This window comes from Petromyzon marinus, chromosome 4, assembly GCF_048934315.1.
Source record: "Petromyzon marinus isolate PM22_M1 ecotype Great Lakes invasive population chromosome 4, UKy_Petmar_22M1.pri1.0, whole genome shotgun sequence".
In the NCBI taxonomy this organism is placed as follows: domain Eukaryota; kingdom Metazoa; phylum Chordata; class Hyperoartia; order Petromyzontiformes; family Petromyzontidae; genus Petromyzon; species Petromyzon marinus.
The window spans coordinates 10,850,108-10,862,890 of record NC_133670.1 but is presented as its reverse complement, the minus strand read 5'-3'; the positions used below and the strand labels follow the sequence as shown (position 1 = coordinate 10,862,890).

The window sequence follows — 12,783 nt, the reverse complement described above, 5'->3', positions numbered from 1 at the left end:
TTATTTTATTATTTTATTCTCATTCTACGTGACTTAGCCTTCATTTAACCAAGAGATGAAACAAACCTCTTGAGACACGTGTCACAGCAGTCTCTTTTGCAACGGCGACTTGGGTGAAATCAATAACTATTTAGGTGCATAATAGTTTTAAAACGTAAACATTTAACAATTTTTTACTAATTTAACGATACATTGATACGGTACAATGTGAATAAGGCTAATTTTAGAAAGGGAAAGTGACGAGGAACGAGGAAAGCTAATGGAGTAAACTGCACAAAATATGTTAGAAGTAAACACCCTGGCTTTACGCAGTCGGGAATCATTAAAATAAGTAGCCAATCACGACATGGTTAGACGTTAATGTTGAGTATGTTAATCATTTATTTTAAAACTAATGCAGTGATCTGTATCCAGCAGTGTGTATTACACTGAGTGTGAGGCACACTGGTGCCAGTTTGTTTTTTATTATCAAATTTACAAGCCTTCTCCACCTCAAATTAGCACGATTGGTTATGTACGGTGCAAAAGAAGTTCAACATACATTGTGTGAATTTTTGTAACATATTTTATATATTATAATTGATATATAAATTAGTCAGGGATTGTATTACTTGAATATGACAATGTTGTAAGATGTGTTTAAGTGATGGAAAATAATTTAAATAGGTAGTTGTTGGTCTGTATGTAGAAGAACATTGTCGAATGCATTGTACATATGTTGTTGAAACAATATCTGCAGATAAAACTCGTAGGGGCACGTAAGATAATGTATTATTCATGCAGAACGGAAGTATATGAAGCACTCATTTAATGCCACTTGTGAATAATGAATACAGTCATCGTAACTTAAAGGCAAAATCGGTTGTAATTAAATTAAACACACTCAATACCCCCACAAAAGGATTTCACAAGTTGATTTTAGAGGAATTGGAGACACTTAAATTATAGTAATAACGTGAAACTCATGTTCAGCTCTTCTTGTTCAATCAGAACCACGGTAAATCATTGTCATGGTGATTACTTTCTCAATGTGATGCGTCAATCTTATCATGAAAAGGTAAAGCTTTCCCTTCTAAATAATTTCTGATTGGGCATTTTACGAAAGCCATGACATCTGTATGCTTATTTTCACCAACCACCTTATCCCAATTCATATTTAATGTGTTATTCTGAGCAAGTGGTCATGCAATAGTGACTCTTGGAAGCTGTAAATTACACCAATTTCTCAGGTCCCGATAGGGAACCAATTAAGTCTGCGATTAGGTGTTAGAGCTGCAACAATCATCTCCCTGCAGAACAATCTGTCCTGGCAGATAATTCACACTTTTTGACCAGTATTAATCATTTATCTTGTTCGTGTAATTTTACTTCTATCTCCAAATCACTCTACTCTTGTACTTATTGGATCCCAGAGAAGCGAGATAGTACTCGGATTGCCAACCACAATGCATAACAGCAGAGGGTAATGCAGAAAACATGTTTTATTATACGCCTCTTGTGTACTCCCATGTCTAAGCTCCACATCTGCAACAAATTTGCACTAACCAACATAGTGAAGTATGGTCTAATAATTCCCACCATTTGCATGGTGTAGGGAGGCCCTCATCCAGTAGTGGATTGACATTTACATGTACATGTATCATTAAGCAAGCACGTAAAATATTTTAAACAACTCGGTGGATTATCGGTGGCGACTAAATGATATCCACTGCCGAGAATTATGGCCCTCAGCCATATCAGCATCTTGGAAGATCTCAGACGACAAGCTGGTTGCTGCCCATTCCATGCTTGTGTAACATTTATGGGATGATTAGGCAGGTTCTATTCCAGATGCCACACATTATGGAAAATGTCTGTAACAATAAAAGATGAATACGGTTATTCATCTTCGGTTATGTTCAGCCTTACTACCCAGGAGCTCACGCTGCAAATAGCTTGCATGCAGTGACGTTCCACTTTGAGGGTACCTCCTAGTGCCAAATGGTGACAGGGACCTGAACACTGCAGTAATGCCCATTTTCCAGCAGTAATAAATTATAGCCGCTGAAATTGAATAATAAATTAATTGCTATTTTAAAGTGTCTAAAAGGAAGGGGAAGAGGTGGGCGGTCTTACCATTGGTCCCTTTTAATCACACTTGGAAGGGAGACAACCAAATAATGACCAAGTCACCCAGAATGCACCTAATGCCATCAGATCTCAGAAGCTAATACAGCAAAAGTGTTATAGGCAATACAGTACAGTAAAATCTATTGTTGTATAACACTTCGATGCATTCACGTCTATGCTTTAGACCTTTTGCTTTCTGCGTTAGCAGTAGAGAAAGGACATACTTCACTGGCCTGTCATTCAACTATTACCGAGATGTAGGGTGCAGTGCATTGAGTAGTGAAACAATCTATTTGATATTCCTGATATGAAGCATGTAACTTGCATTTATTAAATTCCTAACTTGCCTTCCTTAAATATACCTGTTTTACTGAGCAAAAATATAGAATAGAATTGTGCACGTAATTTCAATCCCATTAATTGAGTATTTATTTCATATGCATTGCTATTTTATGTCTCACTGGATTAGCTATACGGTTAAAAAATTTAAATTTTTGATGGAAAACATTTCAGCATATAAACAGCTGTTACATCAAGTTTTGTAGAATATGTATTTTGTTTTTATATCACATCGTAACTGTAGCTTTAACACTTTGCGTCCGATATCATCTCTGTGAGACAATATATTAATCCCGGGCACACTGTGTTTAAAAAGAAGAACCCACACAGATGTGGATTTTTATATTTTTATTTTCAATGACTCACACTCATCACCGATACAGTTCAATTCCATTACGGAATACAATATCCATGCAACTCTGCTTTGATGCCATCGCTGTGTCTATTCTAATTATTTTTATTTGAAAGACAGTGTAATTTAAACATAATGCATTATTAAAATGCATTTCGAAAAATACATAGAATAGTTATTTATGATTTGGTTTTACTTTTACAGTAAAAAAATACACTCATATGAAAGTACATGAGTAAATAAATTCCATGAACGAGCATATCTAGAATACTTATGGCATTGAAGTCTCTTTATAATTGGTAATGATATAAATACACATATCAACGGAATTGACTGTGATATGCACAAAGATAACGTATTTTTATGGCCAGTGTCACATTTAAAGTCAATAAAATTATTTTTTGTATAGTGCACATTCAGCGTGGTATGAACTAATATAGACATACATATGTTAATTCTTCATAGAATACTGTATTTAGAAAGTAATTATTGGTTAATTGTATGACATGAGAAATTAGTGAACATGTAAAAATCTCATTTTGTAGAAATGTTCAAAAGGTCTGGAATTCGATTCAGTACAATACGGAAATGTGCACAAGTTACTGCTGCTACGAAGAGCATATGTATGGGTCTATCTTTAAATATGTACATTTACTGTTTTGCATATGTCAACGGATGGCAGGGGCTTAATTACAGTAGGTCAAATAATCCATGATAAATTCGATGCGTAAGGAACCCTTTGGTGTTGAGACAACACCGGTTTGATTCAAAGCATTATTGTGATATAACAAAAAACATGCTAACCACTCCACCATAATCAGTAGCAATCTGTATTATTGTTCACAGTATGTTAATGAATACAAAATAATTCATGAAATTTTGAGAATTGCATTATGTTTATTGAATTTGTATGACAAGTTGGGTTAAAATGTATTATAAGCAAATTCTGCTGCAATACATTTCTTGAAATCCTTCAATTACATTTGGTATTCTTTTTTCCACATGGCCCATCTTAATTTTATCTCCATTCCACCTACATATAAATGTATGGTCACATCTCCGAGACTGTCTGTTGGTGCTGATGCGTTTGATGCCCAGTTGATTCCTTGAGCAGACCAGATCTTCTCTTTATTTATGCTGCACATTAAACTCAATTTAAGCTGTTGTGGGAACTTCTTGGAAGATTTTATTGTTACGTCATTGGATTGAGTACACTTTGTACGTGTACCTATGTCACACATACTAAATCGCAAAACTTTCACTTTTCCTCCTTGTGATTATATTGGAAATCGTTCAAAACAAATATGGTTTACACACAGTAGATGTGGAATTATAGCCACTGCAGATGTGTGAAAGTCATATCTGAGAGAACACACATAATTAATACGGCAGTTATGGAGTGCAAATATAGAATAAAACTGCCTTAGTGGGTGTGATGAATTATTGCACCCAGCATATCTTAAATCCTTAGTGGACAAAGTTCAATAATGCGTGCTTCAAAGATACCATTTCTAGTTAATCCACTTACAAATACTGACCTTGATGTATGGAGGGAGTATCTGACCTCGCAGCTAAGTGTGGCAAACAATCTCACTCATCCAGATTTTTTAATTGGTTTCTGTGCGAATGAGCAAATATTGCTGTATTGCTTTTCTGTGTTTACGATCCACAGTTGCGCACATTGGTGGGCACACACCACCTTGTCTGCTGAGCCATGCACAAGTACGCAATAAAAGCACATGGTGTTTTACTAGGCTCATGAGAAAGGTCAGAGTAAAAGGTGCCCTCGTGTGTAACCAGGTTGATCGTCGCAGTCTACTCAACAATGATTGCACTAAAAAGTCCATCCAAGAATTGTAATTGAATCAATTCTGGAGGTATAAATAACAGTATCCGAGGCAGAAAAATACACATATCTTCTGAACAGCTAGGGTGCCTACCGTATATGGCTCAGAGAGATTAATTGAAAAGACACGAAGAACCTCAGCAACATCGGACAATAATAGTTATTCTCAACCAGGTAGCCGCATTGGTGGAAGGGAAGAAGATAAAGATGGCATGGCGATAATTTCAAATCATACTATTTGATTGACACCGATATGAGAATCAGAATGCAGCTGGAAAATATTCCTTAGCCCATTTGCTCTAATACCAGTTTTTGTATGAGATGGGGGGGGGAGAGAAAACTGTTACCAACGATGCTTGCATCATCACAACAAATATTTTCATACATAATTTGGAGCAATAATCAGTTTCATTCTTCCATGCCATTGATGATGCTTGCCAGTGAAATGGTAATTGCTTGTAGATATAGACACTTGATGGTTGGTGATTACGGACACACTCTCACACCGACATTGAATTATTTACACTGTCTGCACTACAGCGTCACAATAAATTAATGCTTCAGCAGCAATATATGTATATTACATTGCTTTTAGCATAGTGGCTCTGGCAAGGTATGTCGTTTGCATTGCAGGCACAGCTTTGCACAAGTGCCAAGGTGAAGGAACAAAATTAATCCTACCCCACTCCAGCGAGCTTACTAATCCATAATTATCACAATGGCAGGTGCTCCGCTATAAGGATCTGTGCTTTCTATTACATTTACTTTATGTTAATGTAATAATGGACAATATTTACGTCAATAACAATAACTGAATAAGGACTACATTGGATTGCACTTTAATTCACGAGTCAAATTTAAGATGATCATTGTTTTAAATTTTAATACATTACTTATATATATATTTAGTCACTAAAATGTATATTCACTTTACAGAGAGCTCTGAAATATGTTAATTTGTCTCTCTGCATCTCTATTTTGTGAGGTGCAGGCATTCTGTGAGCCAGTGTTTTTAGCCTTGTCTTTTCTACTGCTTTTTAAACAGAGCAGTTTTTTTCAAATTTACCATTGATAATTCTACTCTAAATCATGCCGCCTGCCGTGCATACCAATAACAATGTTAATACCAATTGAAAGATATTTCAAGTTATTATTTAAGTTATTACCACACATCAAAACCATCACAATTAGCATCAACATCCTGGCTCCTCTTGTTATCTAATCCAGTCTTAGCTCTTAACATTAATATCATTACTCCCTTGAGTATAATCAGTTTTTCCATTACTTTAGTGATGAGAAATATATTTTAAAAAAATACACCATTATTAGTGTCATGTTTTTCACTCGCTGGCAATGTATGGATAAGGAAATTGCCAGGATTAGTAAAACAACCACGATGACCTCAATAAAGAGAATAACTTCAGCCTTGAGATTCACCACCACCTTCTGTAGTATTAGTCATTTTCACGAGAATAGCTGCCCAATGTTTATGAAGCACAACACGACATGTTCTGACAGCCACCATCACTTCATGAATGGAAAAAAATTATATAGTAGGTGTAGCCACGTCACGTGAAGGCCACCAGCAGGCGTGATGGATTTGATATTGGTACAGTGTATTCTAAATTGACTTGTCATGAACTATGCTAGGCACTGCTTGCCCCAAGAGTTGAATGGCAGATGCTTGATGGGACACCCATGAAACCTGCCCTCTTAAGTGTTCACTCATCTTCCCGTGGATGAGCGCAGCTTGTCAAAAAGAGCACATCCATCCAGCTCCTCTCTTTCTCAAAGTGTAGACTCTTTCACTGTGTGATAGCCACAATAGCCAAAGCGGCAAGAGAGGCCCACAATTCATGTCACTTTTTTTTAAGCCTGTAGCCAATCAATTGAGTTCTGTGTGCCTTCTCAACAAAATCCAACTGACATTTTGAGGCTCATAGTTGCATCATGCTATTACTTAAATTGCATACTGCATGTGAGGATTTGTACTACCAGAAGATATTTAAGGCACAAAAAACTAACATATGCTGCAAAAATAACAAAAAAACCGTGCCACCACCGGCATTAGCACAGCCATATGACTGAAAATATGTGTAAATGGTAAAAACTTTTGGGCAATGACTAGCCTTTAGAAATAGGTGATGATGATATATTTTGTATGATTGACGTTTGTACACCACTGAAAATGCAGTCTTCTAAAAGTGTGCAGAGATTAAACAAAACACGGCTGTTCAGGGACATTATCAAAGCAAATTCGTTTGCATGTTTTACCATACATATGTGTGGTTAATGCAGACATGATGCCTTGTAATAGGTTTTGGTGTTTAAACACCTACTTAACACCAATGTCTTGAAACTGGCAAAAGGGTCCCATAGACACTGGTGTTTGACCAGGCAGACACATTTGATATAATTCAAAATTCCCCATGCACAATATGGCCAGTATGGGTAAATTAAGAGTGCATGATTCATAAGTTAGCAACATCCCATAAATCATTGCACTCTTGATTTGCCTGTGCTGACGCTCTTGGTTCCAGGAATTTTTATATAGCAGGTAAATCACTTAAGATTCTATAAACACAGAGTGTTGCCAAGTCCCTTACAATTATAGTAAAAAAAACAATACCGAGTTAAATTATAATTCAGACATTCTCACACCATCTTTTTCACAACATTGTGCTGCTGTTGAATAGCAATGGGTCACGTCGCCCTTCGCAAAACATTTTCAGCAACTCGAATAAGCCAGCAGTGTTATTACCGTATAATCACCAGTGACAAAATCACCTAGAATGTGCCGATTTAATAAAATCTCAGAAGCAATGCAATTTTGAGCCTGGATAGGTGACCACCATGCATTAAAAAACAGGTATAGTAGGCTGTTTTGGGGCCATATTGTCAGCAAAAGGCAATGCAGCAGAATCCATTGTTCTAATGTACTGTTCTTCAATGTCTACATTGCCCACCTTCAACCTGCAGAGGATCAGTGTGGTAAAGTATGGTCAAATGATCCCCACGACCCACATGTCATGGGGAAGCTCTAGCAGCACTGGATTGACAAAAGGGCTGTAAGTGTAAATACTAGAAAAAAACAACTGTACAGGGTCAAGTTTTGAATTCCAAGGTTGTGCATTAGCACAACACAACCAGCATAAAGAATACAACAAAGCTGGGAGAACGGATCACATACAAAAAAGATATTTCTAACATAAAATCTGCAAAGTTGAGCGGTCAATTGCACATACATGTGAAGGAAAATGTGAGGTCCAAAGTGATTTAATGTAGGACGAGCATAGTAAGGTTTTAATCACAAACGTTTTCGCTCAGTTATTCCTGAGATGAGAGGCCGCCACACAAAAGGAATCTAAACCAAGTTTGGTTCTCACGTTTGGGGACTTTGAGCATGAACAAGCAGGAGTTTCTAACAATATGGAAAATAGAAAACGGGTGAATTTGTGTCTTTTCGTTCACATAAAGTCAGAAAAAACAACATATGAATATAAGTTAACACATTTATACTAAAGTAATATAAAAATTACTACAAAAGATTTAGAAGTGAGTTGTTTTTCGAAACTTGCGATTATACTATAAATCACTTTCACGAATCAGCCCCCAAATGTAGTCTCCCATCATGTTCTCATTATACTGTCCTTGATAGCGGTGTTCAAAGTCCAGTATATCCTGGTGGAAGCGCTTGCCTTGCTCCTCCAAGTATGCTCCCATGTTCTCCTAGAATTTATCAAAATGAGCATCAAGGATATGGTCTTTGAGGGACATCCTACAGCCCATTGTGCCGAAGTTCTTCACTCGAGTCTCAACCAGCTCCACATAGTTTTCGACCTTCTGATTGCCCAGGAAGCCACGAACCACTGCGACAAAGTTGTTCCAAGCCGCTTTCTCCTTACTAGTGAGCTTCTTGGGGAATTCATTGCACTCCAGGATCTTCTTTTTCTGTGGTCCGACGAAGACACTGGCTTTGACATTTGCCTCAAACAGCTTAGGGAAGAAGTCTTGAAGGTACTTGAAAGCTGCCAACTTCTTATCTACAGCTCTGACATTGTTTCCTGAGGCCCAATTTGCCATCTGCACTTTCCGAGTGTCCACTTGTGGCTCCCACTTGACGTTGTTCCTCCCCACAGAGAACTCGGTCCGCTGTGGCCAGTCCCACCTGTGGTTGTGCGCCTTGGTGTATAAATCTCTTGTAGTCATTTTCGTATTACTTTAGTATAAATGCATGTTAATATTGATTCATATGTTGTTTTTTTCTGACTTTATGTGAACGAAAATACACAAATTCGCCCGTTTTTTCATTGAAAATAGGTCAATTTCAAAATATCACTGTCCTGGTTACAAAAGCAAAGTTTGTGGGTAATAATAGCCATTTTCTATACTTTTTAAGCATAAGCAATTACGAAATAAAACCTAATACCCAGGAACCAAAATTTTTTTGTTACACAGTGTAGTTCTACTCCTGGAAGTTGAAGTTGTTCGCACTGAGCGATCGGGAAGAGTGCACTTCAGCGTGCATCGGAAAAGAGAGTGCTGCCACAAACCGCATTTTACGTGACATCAGCGGAGCAGGCGAAAGGTAATGAAATGGCTGAACAACTGAAGTTTGTTGTCCGCTTTTAAGGCGCAAAGTGATATAAAGGAAGTGACATTGGTCTGGCGTGTGCTGTGCCTGTGATTCACATTGCATTACCACCAGCGTGATATATATGAAAAAGTTTAATCTAGTGAGGCCGCATGTTGTTATTCAGTAGGGAGTGTTGGCTCCATATTTCATAATGCAGTGATAATAAGACACAGATGCCATGGATGAGACTGCCTGCGGCACTGTTGCAACTCTGCAATATTTTTCTGGCAGTCGGAGGACAAGCAGGCATTTCCCACATAATTGTGTGCTCATATCAAGCAATTTGCTACGGGCCAGTGGCTTATAGCCATTACACTGACACCTCGCAGAGGTGATTTGAACATAAATGTGTGTATAATCTATCTGCAGTCAAACAAGTGTGAGACACTGCAGCTCACTTAATTAAAGCTTTTACTTGTTGTAGACACTGTTTAAATATGAGCAAGACCATTTGTGGAGGTTTGTATGCATATGTACTTGTTATCTACTGGCATATGTACTACATACGTGCTTGTGAAACGTGGGTAAAAGTTGTGGAATCCACAAATTATGCCATTCATTGTTTTAAGTCCTCTTCTTGAATGTAGTCGTATAATATTGTGAATTAGAATCCATATTTGTGTTTTTTTGCTATGCAACTTTCAACAAAAATGGCATACAGTATTTACTATTTTGCAACAATTTAAGTATAATATAAGGAATTACATACATTTAATTTTACATGTCAATAAGACAAGTAAAACAAAAGAAAAATAATGCATATGCATGAGCATGTTGATTCTGTAATGCTTTCAATATGCGTTTGTCCACAGTCATATTTAATTAGTGATAATAACATTTCCTTCCAAACCACACAAAATAATGTCATATGGCGTGTGACGTGTGACTTCAGGAGATGGCATCCCACTTACTGATGTCATGTGGAGGCATGGTATTTGACATCATTGTCTTGGCTGAAAAAGCTTACCCATTTAATGCTGTTTGTCTATCGCCAGATTTTGGGTAACCCATTGATTAATTTGGTCATTTTTTTAGAAGGCAAGTCCTGAATAGTAACACAACTTTATACTAAAATTGAATTTGTATTGGATCATTAATACGAAAGTTATCATGATCCTATGTTCCAGACAGAGACAGATGGACAAAGCTAAAGCATTAATGCTTTCAACCTTAGTTCAATGCATAAAATATACTCTTCATCAAAAGTCATTGTGTTTATGAGGCATGCCAAATCCCATTAGTTTTCCAGATGCACTGTGCCATGCTTTTAGACAAGCCCAATGAAGCATACACCTGTAATTAATTTCATCCACATATTATGCACACAATATATTACTGACCAGACATTACGTCAAGGGTCTGCAATGCAATGAATACAGCACTATTGGTAATTCTTGATATTGGTTAAATGTATATTATAATATTGAAAAAACATTCATTCATGTTCTGTATACGTTTCAAAAGTTAAGTGTTTTAACTGTGACATGTATCCCATTCATCCATCAGATGAGCCGTATCCCTGTGGAACGTTTCATAATCAAACATAATTTCAGAACAGATGGAAGTGTTATATTTGCGTCAGATATGACAAATTGATGGGGTTTATAATGTATCACCCCTTTATGACTTTTTCTCCTCTCCAATATAATTCCCACAAGCTATTCGCATTGACCGCTGATATTAAATCACCATACAATGAATGAGTGCCGGCTTGTATCAATATTCTAACGGTGAAAATATATCTCAATTATGCTTTCGAGATACATCTGTGATATGATCACAAAACTACTTTATTTTCATTACCAAATAGGTACTTAATAGATATATCCATATCATAAAAATAAGGTACAGAAGTTGACATACTGTGCTGCGTACTTTTGTATACCTCAAATACAATAACACTAAAACCATAATCAATACTAACAAATGGTATCATTGACCAAACTGTCATTTGAAATGCTCTCTGGAAAATAATCCAAATGGCAAAAAGAGGGACATGCGATCATTTGGCTTGTACTCATGTTCACAAGATGGTTAAATTCAATAGGCTTGTGTGTCTCGAGAGACAATTCTTTTGCACCTTACGAGGTCAGCAGTAGGTTTTGCAGTGCCTAGAATGACTTAGTAGGCCAACCCTTGAGTGGTTATCCTTGCCACAGCAATTGCAAGTGAATGCGGTGGCAGCTCCAGAGGTGTTTGTTGCTCTTTATTTACATCGCTCCCTCTTGGTCTGCCAAGCAGTGTGTATTTCTCCTCGCCTTTCCTGAGGCCTGTTTTCACAACCTTCTGCCAGCTGAGTCAGTCGCCGGCAGTTTTCTCCCAGTCATTTGGGTTGATGTCTCAGCTCTTCATGTCCCGTTTGCAGACATCTTTGAAGCGCAGGACTGGGCGACCAGTGGCCCGTGTGCCGGATGCCAGCTCGCCGTACAAGACATCATTGGGTATTCTGCCATCCTGCATGCGGCGCACCTGTCCAAGCCATCTCAGGCGCCAATGACTAAGTAAAGAGTACATGCTGGGAATGTTGGCCAAGTTGAGCACTGAGATATTGAGAATGCGATCTTGCCATCTGATACCGAGGATGCGCCTGATACAGCAGAGGTGGAATGTGTTTTGTCGATGTTCTTTATGGGCATACGTCTTCAGGAAGACGTCTTCAGGAAGATGACCGCTTGTGTTGCGATTGAAACGTCGTAGTTTTTTTGTTATCTTTTTGTAATTTTCTTTGAACCTATCTACGTGACTTTACCGAAAGACCCAAGAATATGGAGGTGACTCATCACTGTTCCCTCAGCTCGACCATAAAGTAATGATATTTGACTGCTTGGCAATTCCATGTATCTGATGTAAAAGAGGAAACATCAGTGACATTATTATTTTTAAGTTGGATCAAAGAACATTATTTCTATTTATGTTTTGTCCCTGGGTCTTATGCCTGTTTTAGTGTTTGTGTAGGGAGCAGTGGCGTAGCGGTAAGCGCTCTGCGATAAGAACCCAGTAACCCGAGTACGATTACCCCTCGATGGCCAACACCAGTGACGATCATTTGAACAGGTTCTGGGCATCCCCAAGGTCAACTCAGCCTCAAATGAGTACCTGGTGCGATGTGTAAACATTGCCACTCGGGAGACAAAGACAACAAAGGTGACCGGGTATGGTGCTGCCCCCCCCCCACCGCCTCGTATGTTGTGCCGGCCTTCATTGGTGCTCGTTGAAAGCACTTGCCCAAAAAAGTCTGCTATGGCTATATGGGGGACCTTTGTATTTTAGACATACAACAGCACTGGGTACCATTTGGTGCGATAAAGTGCTGCACTTTGTTCGTGAGTACCACACTGACTGCTTTGTTAGAATTGAGCTGCCTTGCACTGAAATCATATTTTGCTTTGTGTGAAAAACATTTACAAATGAACATGACATACCTGCTAATGATGATGATGTACTCATCATTTATTTAGTTGAGTTAGTGATCGCGATGAATGTTGCTTGGTGTGAAAGCTA

At 37.9% G+C, this 12,783-nt stretch overlaps 1 long non-coding RNA gene across 4 annotated transcripts in view; it reads left to right on the top strand.

Annotated features, from left to right (window-relative positions):
- The window catches only part of LOC116938737 (uncharacterized), a 108,348-nt gene that overhangs the window by 19,694 nt on the left and 75,871 nt on the right, over positions 1–12,783 (top strand). Inside the window, exons 2-3 of one of the 4 annotated variants that reach the window (XR_012930867.1) lie at positions 9,105–9,234; positions 11,648–11,783. The exons of 1 other annotated variant lie outside the window; for it this stretch is intronic. This is a non-coding gene — a long non-coding RNA (uncharacterized LOC116938737). Of the gene's footprint in view, positions 9,235–11,647; positions 11,784–12,783 lie in introns of all 4 variants that reach the window. 2 more of the 4 variants (XR_012930865.1, XR_012930866.1) reach the window with 2 other exon arrangements.